Below are 12,336 nucleotides of genomic sequence, written 5' to 3'. Positions count from 1 at the left end.
GAAAGTGAAAATTATTAATCATTACATTATTTTTTCTTTCAACTCTTTGTGGTTCTTTCAGGTCTTCTGGTTTATTTGTCACTGCTTTTGTGGTAGATTTGCAGGAAAGTTTTCACATTTTTAACTAAAGAGTAGTCTGATAGTCAGAAACACCGAACAGCCTCTTCCTCCTCTCCCAGAGGAGCAGCAAATGGCTTGAGCAGAGTCTTGGCACTAAAAATTGCATCTACTTTGCAACCAAGTAATGTGGCCATTGAAGAAAACATAAAACTTCTGCTGGCACAGAACTTCACTGTTGAAGGTGAAAATATGGACACAGCCAACGTGTCTCATCTCACTGAAAATGCATTTTTTAAGGTTAGAAAATTCACCTTTTGGAATTGCTGTGAATGAAACAGGAAATCAACCTGGAAGAGCTTGAAATTAAATGAAATGTGCAGGACCAGACATGCACTTTTGTACTGCATATTAATGTACCCCTTCTAGGTAAGCACTTTGCTTTTGGAGCCCAACATTTCCCTGAAGACTCCAACGTCTTCTCACTCAGTTTTATGGCAGAAAAGTTACTGGTACTGAGAAATATTACTAGTGGCTTCTCTCCTAATGCTACTTAAGCTTCTTTTGGTGCTGTGTCACTGCCTCCCTTGAAATTAATCTTCTCTGATCTGTTGGAAAGTTACATCAAATGCCCCCAGTGACTGAGGTTGCCTGATGTACTTTAAATCTGGTGAAATCAAATCTGTTGTGGGAGTTGACCATGGACAAAACTGTTTCCTTGTGGAGATAGATGCCATGGGAAAATACTGAGCCCTTCTTGGACAGATTCTCTGTTGGCTTTAGCCTGTGCTATTTCTTTGTAGTGAAGATTAATTGATTTTAAACCTGTGGGTAACCTGGGTTGAGGCATCATTAAGTACTATTCTTTTTTTATGTGTTGTGCTTGCTGTATGTGTTCACTGGTAGTACAGTAGGTCCTGGGTGAACTTGAAGCAGGGAAAGGGAAAGAAAGGAAGCCATGATTGGAAACATTTAAACAAAGCAGCTTAAAATGAGATACCAGATCTGTATTCTCCAGCTGAAAAGGGAAGTCTTTATGAGTTAGTGGCTGAAACATGCTTATGACTGGAGCTTTTTGACTCATCTTGTAGGGATGTAGTCAACAGTGTAGCTTCTTAATATGGTGTAAACATGTCCTTCTGAAGCAACCCACAGTGTCTGTGAAGCCTATATCATATAAGTAATGGAAACTCTCAAATTTGGTGGGGTACCCGTTTCCTAGTGTCTTTTAATTTATCCTACACACTTTAACTGAGATAAAGATGTGATGTTGTGTTACATTACCTAGATTTAATGTCAGGGATTTTGAATGTTGCATTTCTTTGCTTTTAAATTTTTCTGAGCAGAAATAGGAGAAATAAACTAACCTGGTATTTTTCTGCCTGTACAGCACGTACCTGTAGCTCTTTTGAGAGCTGCTGTCTTGAGACTCCTGTGTGTGATCTAAGACTCTTGCTGTGCTCAGATTTCAGGTTACTAGTGTTTTTTTTTTTTTCATTTGTAAGAAAAGCCTGTACAAACAATGCTCTGCCGTTTCCAAACACTGCTAAGTTTTCCCCTTTGTTTCCTGTTTTTGTAGCATGTGTTTGTGAAAAGACCTTGTCTTTTTGCACTGGAGTTAGCAGTAAGGTAAATGCATTCAGCATTAGCTACTGTGTACTCCAGCACGTAGGGACTCAAGTTGCTCTTTAGCAGGTGTTATTACTCTATTTGTGGTAAGGCTAGATTAAAAGGACTTGTGCATGTAAAAGTGAAAGCACACGCAGTGTTAAATTATGCAGTCATGAGCTTGTTATTTCACCTCCCCCCAAGTATGCAAGCCAGTTAGTAACCTAGTGATCTATACATGAGGCTTGAATTGGATATATGCCCAGAGTGCAGATTAATATGGAAAAGCTATAAAGGCATGGGTTCACAACCTTTATTTGACTACATGAGGACCGTCTGCATGATCCCATGTGGAATGTTTGAGGGATTCTCAAAACAAAGAACTACCTTCATGTATTTGCTCAGATCTGCATGCAAACCACAGTATACAGAGATGATGTCTTTGGGTTGATGTGAATAGACTGTTGATTAAATAGTACTTAATCAGTGTAATATTCACCTCGTGTTTCTTAGGAGTGTCTTCAATGGGGCAGAGGTGCATCTGTAGCCTCTCCTTAATTTACCTGATTTCTTAGGTTTTGTTTTTGAAATTGTTGAAGTTTTCTTTTTATGACTGGATATAATCTTGGCCTTCTGGAGGGGGGGGGTGGGGAGAATCTCCCATAGCAAAGTGAAAACAAGCAGATGTCTTGACTGCAGCTGGCTAGAGATGAATCATTTCATATAAACTTGCCTGGAGAACATGATCTCTCTCTATAAACTTATATTCCAGAGGGAAGGGAGAATCCCCATTAGTCAATGACACCCTCCTGGCCTAAAATTCTAGTATTTCTAGTTTGCAGACCTTATAAAGCACATGCAGACTACAGGCTGTATACAGCAAAGGCTTTATCAAGTTTGAATACGGTTGTGATGCAGTTTTTGTGCCTCTTCTTTTGGCAAAATTTGTTTCTAAATGAAAATTACAGTATCCCTAAATGAATAAAAACAGCAAAATTAACACTCCCACCCACCTAAGCCAGTTTAATAATTATGAAGTCTCTTTTAAACTGGCATAGTATTGTAATAAAGAGTTTGGCAGCTTAGCAGAGCCCTTCTGCAGGAGTAGCTGACCTTTCTCAACCTTCACGTGACTGAGAGCAGCAAGATGTATATCACATATCTCAGAACTCTCTTCCTCCCCTTTCCACTTCCCCATGACTTTCTGGAAAGGACTTACACATCAGAAATGACAGTGACCCTCCAGGGCTTCGCTGTGGGATGGTGCAGAGCTTGGTCATGTGTCTGGGTCCCAGAATGATCTGCTGATGTTGGCTTCTTCAGCCTTTTCTATCCTGTTTCCTTCCACAGCTTAGGATTCATACTAGTAGTGGTCCTGTGCCAGTATAGCTTTCTTGTTGATTTGTAACATAGCTCTAGCATTGGAGATGTGCTGCTTGCAAGTCTCCTGCAACTCAGGATGTGTGTGCTGTTTTGATACTGTTTTATTCTCTTTGCCATCCTCCGAGTAGAGAGAGTATGGCACATTCTTCAGTTGTTCCCTCATGGTTGGGTGGAGATGGTATCACCTATACCATGAGACCTGATCGACATAGAGAGTGGGGAGCTGAAGGTAAGTGTGCTTAGATATTTGCAGAAAATAAGATAACCCTACTTAAAGTTTTGTGCAAATCGTTTCAACATATGGTTCCAACAATAGCCTGACTCACAAATCCTTGGAATAGTCCTTAACTCTTTCCCTGCATCTAGAATATGGAGGTTGAAGTGAGTCATTCTCAGGGACATGGCAATGGGAAAGAGGGATTGTTGTTGTTGCAGATAATTCCCTGGAAGTCATCTTCGTCCATAATACAGTAATTGAAGGGATTAATGAGCTACATAATGTCACATCACTGCATTTCCTTATCAGGAAACTGAAAGTCTTACTCTTACAGGAAAGAGCAGGAGTGTTTGGGTTTTAAGCAAATCTTATCTTTGTAAGAAGGCGGTATTGATTCCCCAACATATTGTTCTGTATCGAACCTGTTGCCATGTAGCTTTAATTCTTTTTTGTCTTTCTATCAGCTGTAGGGACAGAAGCAGCTGTGTGTAAAGACACGTGTTTTTGAGAGCACAGAAGTGAGCAGTGGAGGCGAGGAGGGAACTGTTTGCTACCTGTTTCTTCAGTGAAGTGCAGCAGAAGGATGGATGCTTCCTGTTTATAACTGATTGGTTACCATCTGCGATGATTACATTGGTCTCAGAAGAAGTGGCAAATCTTTATATTCAGGAGAGAGTACAAGGCATAGGATACCCCCGCAGAGAGCTGGAAATGCAACATGATACTATGTAGTCTTTGTCAGTTCCGGAGGGGATGGGAGCATATGTATCTCTGGGAAACATACTCCTGTGGATAGTAATGTATTCTTAGTAGGCAGATCTGATGTATTCTGTGGGCAGCAGAAAATAAACAGTATAGCCCACCATTTGCAGATTTAAACCAGAGAAAGGATGTGCTGCGCTTATGGAAATCAGCCTTACCTTGTCTGATACTTCAGCTCTTGGAATAAGAAAGACCTTAATTTTGTTTTTCCCTAAGTGCCTGTGTTTCTGACTGTCTTGCCCTTTGCAGATTCAAGTGAGAGCTAGTAAGTAATGATTCCCTTGGCATTTGCCATAGTTTGTCAGGTGGCCTCTCAAGACACTGCTTCAGCATGAGCTTTTATGTGTGTGGCAATTTTATGCCATGAGAAACATTGCATGGAGAACTATAGTTTAACACTTTATTAGCTACTTGTTAGAAAAGGTGCGCTCGCTCTTTTTTGGCTAGAAAATTAGTTCTACATCTTGACTGAATTTCTGAGCGTAAAGCATTTCTGAAGCTGATTGCATCTTATAGTTTGTGGTCTGTTCCTTAAACCAGAGAGAGCTGGTCAAGGGGAAGAGAAGCCCTTTGCCCTCCCTCTTGCAGGAGCTTTATGTGCTCCTGCTAGCCTGCGTTTTGAGAGTGTTTGGAGAGGCAGTGAGATCTTAGGGCTGGACCTTGATACTTTGTGGCTCTCTAGCAACTAATGCCACAAGGAGGTCTCAGCGGTTTCAATTGCATGACTTCAGATCACGTTTACTGTGAACAGCCATAATCCACTAGCTACGTTCCTTTGTCTATGGCAAGCTGGTTAAATAATAAGTACCACCTTTTTAGATCCACTAATAACTGAGTTTTCCTTCATCTATGCCTTTGGGAACATTTCAGTACTTTGCCTGGCAGTGTATTGCTACTCTGAATCATGTGTGGAAAAACCTCTGAAGTGAATTAAACAAAATGACTTGTGAGTAAAAGATCGAGTCAAAACACTGTCAAGATGAAAATCATTGAGTTGATGGGTGCAGTCTGTATGCAACTGGGGAACCTTTAGCGATGCCAGTAGAAAAAATTGACCATAGAAGACAAAATTGCGCTTGAGATTTCTGTGACTTTAAAAATGTCTTTATTCCTATGTTTTATTATCTCTGTGGTCACATGGCACCAGCTTTTGTGAACACAAAGTGTTAGAAGAAGACCCTAGCATTGTGCCAATTTCAGCAAAGTCTGAGTTAAGACTTATGTCCAAAAAATAGAGGTGGAGAGGATGGGAGTGGAAAAAAAAAATTATTCTCCTGGCATTATTTGTGGCTTGGCACATGTAGATCCTGGGAGTCCATTCCATTGCTTTTACTCGTAGCATCTTTCTCTTTTGTTGGAAATCACCAAGAGTGATTTGGCATCTGTACCCTACTAGTAAAAACAGTCTTAACTACTTGTAATGAGTGAATTGTGTAAGCTGGCAGTCACTGATTTGAGAGGATGGAATAGCAAACATAAGTACAATGTGAATTCTGCATTGACTGGCAGCATATGTCAGAGAAAGAACTGCTTTATTTATCTGGTGCTGAATTGCCTTAGCACGTGGACTGTTAAATAAGCGTGCTTTAAGAAAGTGTTTCGGTTGTTTGAGCTGAAACCTATATCTTTGCTGAAAAAATGGCATAATTCTATATCATTGTGTGTATAATGATATTAAATCCTTATGAAGAGAAGATGCTGCCTTTTTTTTTTCCTGGTATATCTATCTAAGATTAGTAGATGGGATGATAGACCGTTGACCTGGACTGGCTACACAGAGATAGCCTTTCTGTGCCTTGTTGGGAGGTTTCTTTTTTGTTTGTTATTTCTTTGTTGTTTGTTTGCTTTAATCAGGATGGCTTACTGTAAAAACAAGTCAGATTGAGATCCAGCAAGTGAAAGAATGGTAGTTTTTGAAAAAAAGGGGCACTTTTTTCCAAAGGTCTTTGAAATGTTATTGTTCTTGATGGAGAGAAAGCAGTACTTTCAGTCTTTCATATCAAGATAGCTCTTGATATGATATCCACAGTAAAGTTATTTGAAAATAAACAAAAAAAGCTATTTGGTTTTGTTCTGGAAGGGAGAATCTTTTGGAACACTTTGGTTCAGACCCTTGTGGCTTGGTTATTATCTTTCTTTGGATTGTCTCTTTAGGGTATAAATGTGTCTAAGTCAATCTAATACTAGACAGGATGTGTTCCACTTGCTTTGATTCTTTTTTTTTCTTTCTTTTTCTTTTTCTTTTTCTTTTTCTTTTTGAGACTGTTACACTCCACATTAAAATCTTACTAAGTGCCTCTGTTCCCCTATGGAAAGAGGTCCATTTAATGGTGAGCTGATGTTCTAGGCAGTACATCTGAGATAACTATAGATACAAGAGGAAGGGAAAGCAGCCTCAGCAACAATGGGGAAGCTTTAAAAAGCTGTTAAATTTGTGCCAGGCTTCTCTCCCCTCCCCCCCTCCTTTTTTTTTCTCTCCCTGTTGTCATAGAAATGTGCCAGTCTGTGTCTTTCTCCAGATGAGCTCACTAAATGAATGGCTGTGCAGGATGAGTCTGGTTTCAATGAAGATGTTTATACTTGAAGAACACAGATGGACTTAAACCATGGCCCAGAATCTAAACACTCCTGAACCCCTGGGGGAGAGGAATGATAGGAAATGGAATCTGAATTTTATAGCTCAGGCCTATGTCTGTCCTACTTGCTTTTAGTTTTTGAGTTATCACTGGAAAATAGAAAAGGAAGAGTATCTGGAGTAAAGAGGGTTTGTTTGTTGTTGGATTGGGGGGTGGGGGGGGCATGATTTTATATTGGCCCAACTCCATGGAAGAACTTTCCTGCCTAGATTTCTTTGCAGGACTGTGTCACAGGTGATCTACAATTGATTGTAGAGACGCGACTGTAATGTGCAGTTTTTGGAGAGTAATTTTTTGAACATTTCTTTTCTTCTGTTACTCTCTGTCTTTTGAAGTAAAAGATTTTGAAGAAGAACTGACAGTCTTATCTACTACACTGCCATGTAAAATGCTGTGGTACAGGTTTGGTAGAAGTTTGCACTTAAATTTTGCTGGTTCAAACGGCTGCACGTGACAGAAGCAGCATCAGACCTATGAGATATCAAAGAATTTGCATACTGTACAACTAACAGTCTTCAATGGGGTTTTATCATTGAGCTTTCAACAAATGTAGAGCAGTCAACAAAGGTAATGCACTATGTTTTACGAGGTGGTTTAGTGCAGGCAAAAATGTCCTTTCCAGGATTTAGTCTCTGGATTGTTTACTTATGAGCATAATTCTGTGAATTATTTTTATTTCCAAGAAGCCCATCAGTTCATTATTTTCATCTACATGTGACATTGTCATTTTGCAGTTAAGCTCCTTTGATACATTCTGACATGAGAACCGCGATATCTCCAGATTTTTCAGGTATCTGAACAATTTGTTTATTTGGCTGTCTTGCTCTCCTTGGTTTTCTATTATTGGAGCTGAGCTACAGGAAATTATGCATATTGCTGAACACTGAACAGTCCTTGCTATACCAAGGTGTGTTTTTGGAAGAACGAGATGCTCTCTCCTGTTAATTGGTAAAAATTCTGAAGAATATGGAGTAAATGGAACACTCACTGACTTTAAAAAAAAAAAAAAAAAAAGTATTCCCAACAAGTGGAAACTAGTACCTTTTCAAATGGAACTAACCTTACCAGAAGTTTTCACTGTTGAAAAATGCTTCTAAGGACTTCCCATTCAGACTTTGAATTTATTTGAGCCTTGACTTTGGTCATAGCATTAAATACAGCTGTGCAGGCTTTTCTCCCGATACTCTATTTTTGCTTGTTATTCACGCTTAAGCATCCTGCTTGAACTCATATTGGAAGATGGGTTTGGGGTAGAATCACTTTGCCTTTTTAATGAAAACATTTTTTCAGGTGTGGTGAATTCTTTTGCACATGTAAAAAGCTTTGGGAAGCACAATTTCTGTGTACAGGAATTCCTCTTCTCCTAGCCCGACTCTTGCTTGGTGGAATTTTGAAAGATTCCAGCACTCTGTAAAAGACCTTACTCTGTCAACTGATCTCATCTTTGGAGGGGGAAAAGGGAATCATTCATTACAGTAAATGGAGACACAATTATAGGTAGGCTAGAGCATTTGCATTCATATCATTTGCTGTAGATCTCACAGTGCTTCGCCAATGTTAACTGTCATGTATCTGTAATGACTTAGGAAGTTACAGATGAACAAAGTGATGCACAGAAGTAAAATACTTGATTTACTCAAGGTAACTGGAATGCCAGAATTGTGACTTCTATTTCCTGGTTCTCACCAAAGGGATAGCCAGCTTAGTGGAGTCTGAGGAGCCAGGAGCTCCTGCACTCTTCCAGCTCTGCCACTGACTCACAGTGTGAGTCTGGCAAAGTGCTTGACAGCACTGCGTGGTTTCCCCTTCGAAAGATGGTGTTAATAGACTTGATTACTGTATGTAGTTATTTTAAGGGTTAATTAATTAGGCATCATCAACTTTTTTTTTTTTTTTTGGAGACAAATCTATTTGTAAGACTGCTCAGTTTTGTGGTGGAGCTTTCTGTGAATAATTTGTCCTGCCTTTCTTCTAGTTTTGTATTAAATCCTGAAAATATACAATAGCTTTATCTTTTCCCAAATCCTTCTCCTTCATTCACTTTTATAAGAGCCTTCCCAGAAAGGGCCATCATGGCTGATGACACTGAATTTAAGGAGCTATGAAAGTGACCTGCTGCCAAATGCACAGAGTTAGGTGGAAACAATTAAATGATAGTTTTTAAATAAAATTTTTCAGTTATATTTGAGAACTGAGACCAAGATTTTTCAGATAGATGACTTTCAGGTAGTGCTACTGTTTTCACTGTGCTCTAGATAGGTTAAAACACTATGTCAAAGCTTAGTTCTAGTAGCCACTGCATTATGTTCCCTCAGTTCTGATGGCCCAATCCGATATTCACTGTCATCTATTCCTATTGACTTTACTGGCTATTAGATCATAGGTGAGGACAAGTTCATAATCTATTACTTCAGGGTTTATTAGTAAGTGTAGTAATTAAGAATAGTGAATGACCAGAGAGGCCATATTTTTATAGGACACATTTGCTGTTTTACTCGTCTGATAAGTTTGCAGTGATGCAATATTATTGAAAATTATCACTTTCACTATAGGAGGATTGTTGTAGTGCTCTTGGAAATTACCACTTTCACTCTAGAAGTGTTCCCTTTTCATCTGAGCTCATGAAAATTATCTTGTTTTTAATTTTACTTTTGTAATTGGCTTAGGTTGCCCTTCTTGGGGTAGGGGGGCTTTTTAGGTTCTGTTGGTTTTATTTTTTATTTTTAAGTTGAAACACAGTTTTAACATTTGGATTGTTTGAAACAAAAACAAGAGAAGTCCCAACGTGAACAGAGAATATTTTTAAAGGACTTTATGGCTCTAAGTTCCTAACACAGTCCAGATGTCTCCTATCTCCGCTCTTTCTGTAGCGTTTTCTGGCGCAGCATAGTTGGATTTTGAACTTGGTCCAAGCTGTGTGCCAAGTCCTGAAATAAAGTAAATCAGTGAGTTGTTCTTGGACGTTTCTCCTTAATCCAAACCAACCCAAATCAAACTTTAGCTTTGACCTCAGGACTGCACATTCAAATATTTTCCTTTGCCTCCTCAGTTTCAAAGTAGCAAAAGCAGGAGATTACCACTTTGCAATATTTAAACAGACAGCTTGTGCGACATCCGTGCAGCTGAGGCAACTGTGTTACTTGGGACCTGGTGCCTGTTAAACCACCAGTGGTGTCTGCCAGCCCTGTGATTCTTCATCATGATTCCTATTGTGGGGTCAGGATGCATATTCCGACCCCACTGGAGAAGGATTTATTTGAAGGTGTGTGTTGTGTCAACAATCAGATAGCAACCAAAGGAAATAATTTGTAGTCCTCTTTTGCAAATGTTATTGTCTAGATGTCTTAGAAATTATCACTAGGAACAAAAACAGTAACCCCCCAAGATATCAAAAGCAAGTCCTAGGATAAACTGACCCTCATTTCTCTTTCTTTATGCAAGCTCTTGTTTCCATTGTATTTAAGCATGCAATTGAAGTTGGCCTGTTGTGCAAATAAATTGTGACTGAATGGACCACCTCTTGTTGTTTAACATTCTAGTGACAGCACAGCAGCTTATGTGGAAAAATAGTATTGGGAAACTATTTACTTTTAACAGCAGTTTAGTTGCTGGAAATAAGGAGAACTAAGAGTATGTGACACACCCATTCTTTGCAGGACATAGCAGGTTTGAGATCTGCTATTTTACTTCTTAGCTTTTTAACTTCTGATTGGACATATTCAGAAAAGTTAAGTTAAACCATATCTGTCTTCGAACCCTTGGTTAACCCCCAGCTTGCTTAAGTTAATGCGAAGCTTTCCTTTAACTTAACAAGCTTTGCACTAGGTCCTCAAGTGTGTGTGATCTGCCAGGTCTTTTGGTATATTGTAGTACAGGTAGGGTCACAAACAGACAGGATGCAGAAGTCTGGAGACATTTCAGATACAGCTGCCTTGCAGTGGGGAATGAGTTTCCAGCATGCGCTGTGTTGGCCTCAGCTGTTTCCCGCTCTCTGGTGAGAACAGAGTCTGTCCTGTGCAAGATGCTTTAGAAATTCTTACCCAGGCTGAGCAATCAGTCTCACACAGATTAACAACCAAAACATATGTTTGAATGGCCACAAATACTTTAATTACTCTTACCAAATCAAACTTTTTCTAAAACATGTATGGACTGGAGCTTTTGACAGAAGTATAGAATTCATGTTCTCTGTATTCTTACAGTAATTGTGTGTGTATGTATGACTGCTCGGGGAATACTAATAGGGAGCTTTTCCATAGACTAAAAGAAAGCTCTTTTTAACAAGGGAGTAGCAATGACCCTATTGGGCAGAAATATGGGGAAGGAAGGTTTACTTGCTTATAGAAGGTATTGCATATTATTTGGGCCAGTATGATTACTCCCTGTATTTTTATTAATCAGTTTTATTCCTTCTGGTCTTCAAGCCAGTATGTGTCTTTTTGGCTGGATTCTGTATAAACGTGAAATGGGTGACTAACAGATGCTGCCCTGGGGCCAGTGAGCACAAAAATCTACCTTTCCAGAAGTAGTCAGAACAGCCAAGTGCATAAAAATACCCATATTTTTCATGATGAAATCTTTAAGCCGAGTTAAATGTTTACAGGCACTTTCACTTGCTGTGTTGTAGCAGTTTGAGATGCATTTATAAAGTTGTTATGCAACAGTGAATACTGGGGACAGCACAAAATGAGAACTTTTACAGGGAAATGCAATAAAAAAGGATGATTTCAGCTCTTGTATGTCTTGTAATTCTTTCATCGCTTAATTCTTGTATACTCACGGTTTTGTTTCCTGTGAGATGCCATGTTTGATGCTGATCTCTGGGCTATTCAGGACTGTTCTGCTTTTTTTCCTGAAACGTCAGGCCTGGACTGAGCAGTCACCCTAAATTTCCTTTCTTAGTGCACTGTGCGAAGATTTGTCCCATATCTAAATGCGGGCCTCATCTGAAATCCTTGTTAGAGCTTCTCTGCTCTGTTTATTGGCTCCTTGCACAAGGACTGGACCTGGCTGTTTTGAAGAGTGACCCTTCTGTAAGTGACCAGGCAAGCTCTCTGGCATGCGATCAGGAAACTATCTTCAAATGAGCAATTCCTGACTTAGTCTGATCTTCTGCTGTTGGTAAATTATTGTAGTACCCTCAGCCTAGACACTGTGACCTGCTTAGTATACCCTACATAAGAAAATACCAGATATGTGAAATGAAGTTCCGTTTTCTGTCACTTCAGGAAGAACATAAAGGTAAAGGTGGGCTTTGCACTCTGCCCTGGTGGTTGAGGAACTGGGAGTTTGTCTGCCAGAGGAGGTTTGTCTGTCACGGAGGATTTTCTTTCCTTAGGTACCAGTTTAAACTCCTTACTGGAAACGGCTTAGCAGAGATGCCAGCAGAAAGGCTACAGCGGGTGTTTGCAAATAGATAAAAACTGCTTAGACGATCTTATGGGCTTCAAAAAGGGATGGCTGGAGATAAAGCTCTGTCAGGGAACAGTGATAAAAGAACTGAGACTGAAAATGAGAGCTGCTGGGTGATAAGAGGAAGCTCCTGTGTCTTGAGACCAGGACTTCAGCTAGATAAAAATCTTACGAGCCCTCTGCGGATCAGCAGCGTAATGGTCTTGCCTAGGTTTCACTTAATTTTCCTTCTCCTGCCACCCAGGCTGCAGGAAGCAGTTT

The 12,336-nt window shown here is 39.7% G+C and overlaps 1 protein-coding gene across 5 annotated transcripts in view; it reads left to right on the top strand.

Moving 5' to 3' along the window:
• Positions 1-12,336, top strand: part of CMIP (c-Maf inducing protein) — a 140,367-nt gene that overhangs the window by 12,948 nt on the left and 115,083 nt on the right. The window contains exon 1 of one of the 5 annotated variants that reach the window (XM_068956045.1): positions 3,011-3,277. The exons of the other annotated variants lie outside the window; for them this stretch is intronic. The gene's annotated coding sequence lies outside the window, so the exon portion shown is untranslated. Of the gene's footprint in view, positions 1-3,010; positions 3,278-12,336 lie in introns of those variants that run through there. 5 annotated transcript variants of the gene reach the window in all.

The sequence above is a fragment of the Struthio camelus genome, chromosome 10 (genome assembly GCF_040807025.1).
Source record: "Struthio camelus isolate bStrCam1 chromosome 10, bStrCam1.hap1, whole genome shotgun sequence".
In the NCBI taxonomy this organism is placed as follows: Eukaryota; Metazoa; Chordata; class Aves; order Struthioniformes; family Struthionidae; genus Struthio; species Struthio camelus.
The sequence above is the reverse complement of the archived record's forward strand: the minus strand, read 5'-3'. Positions and strand labels throughout refer to the sequence as shown.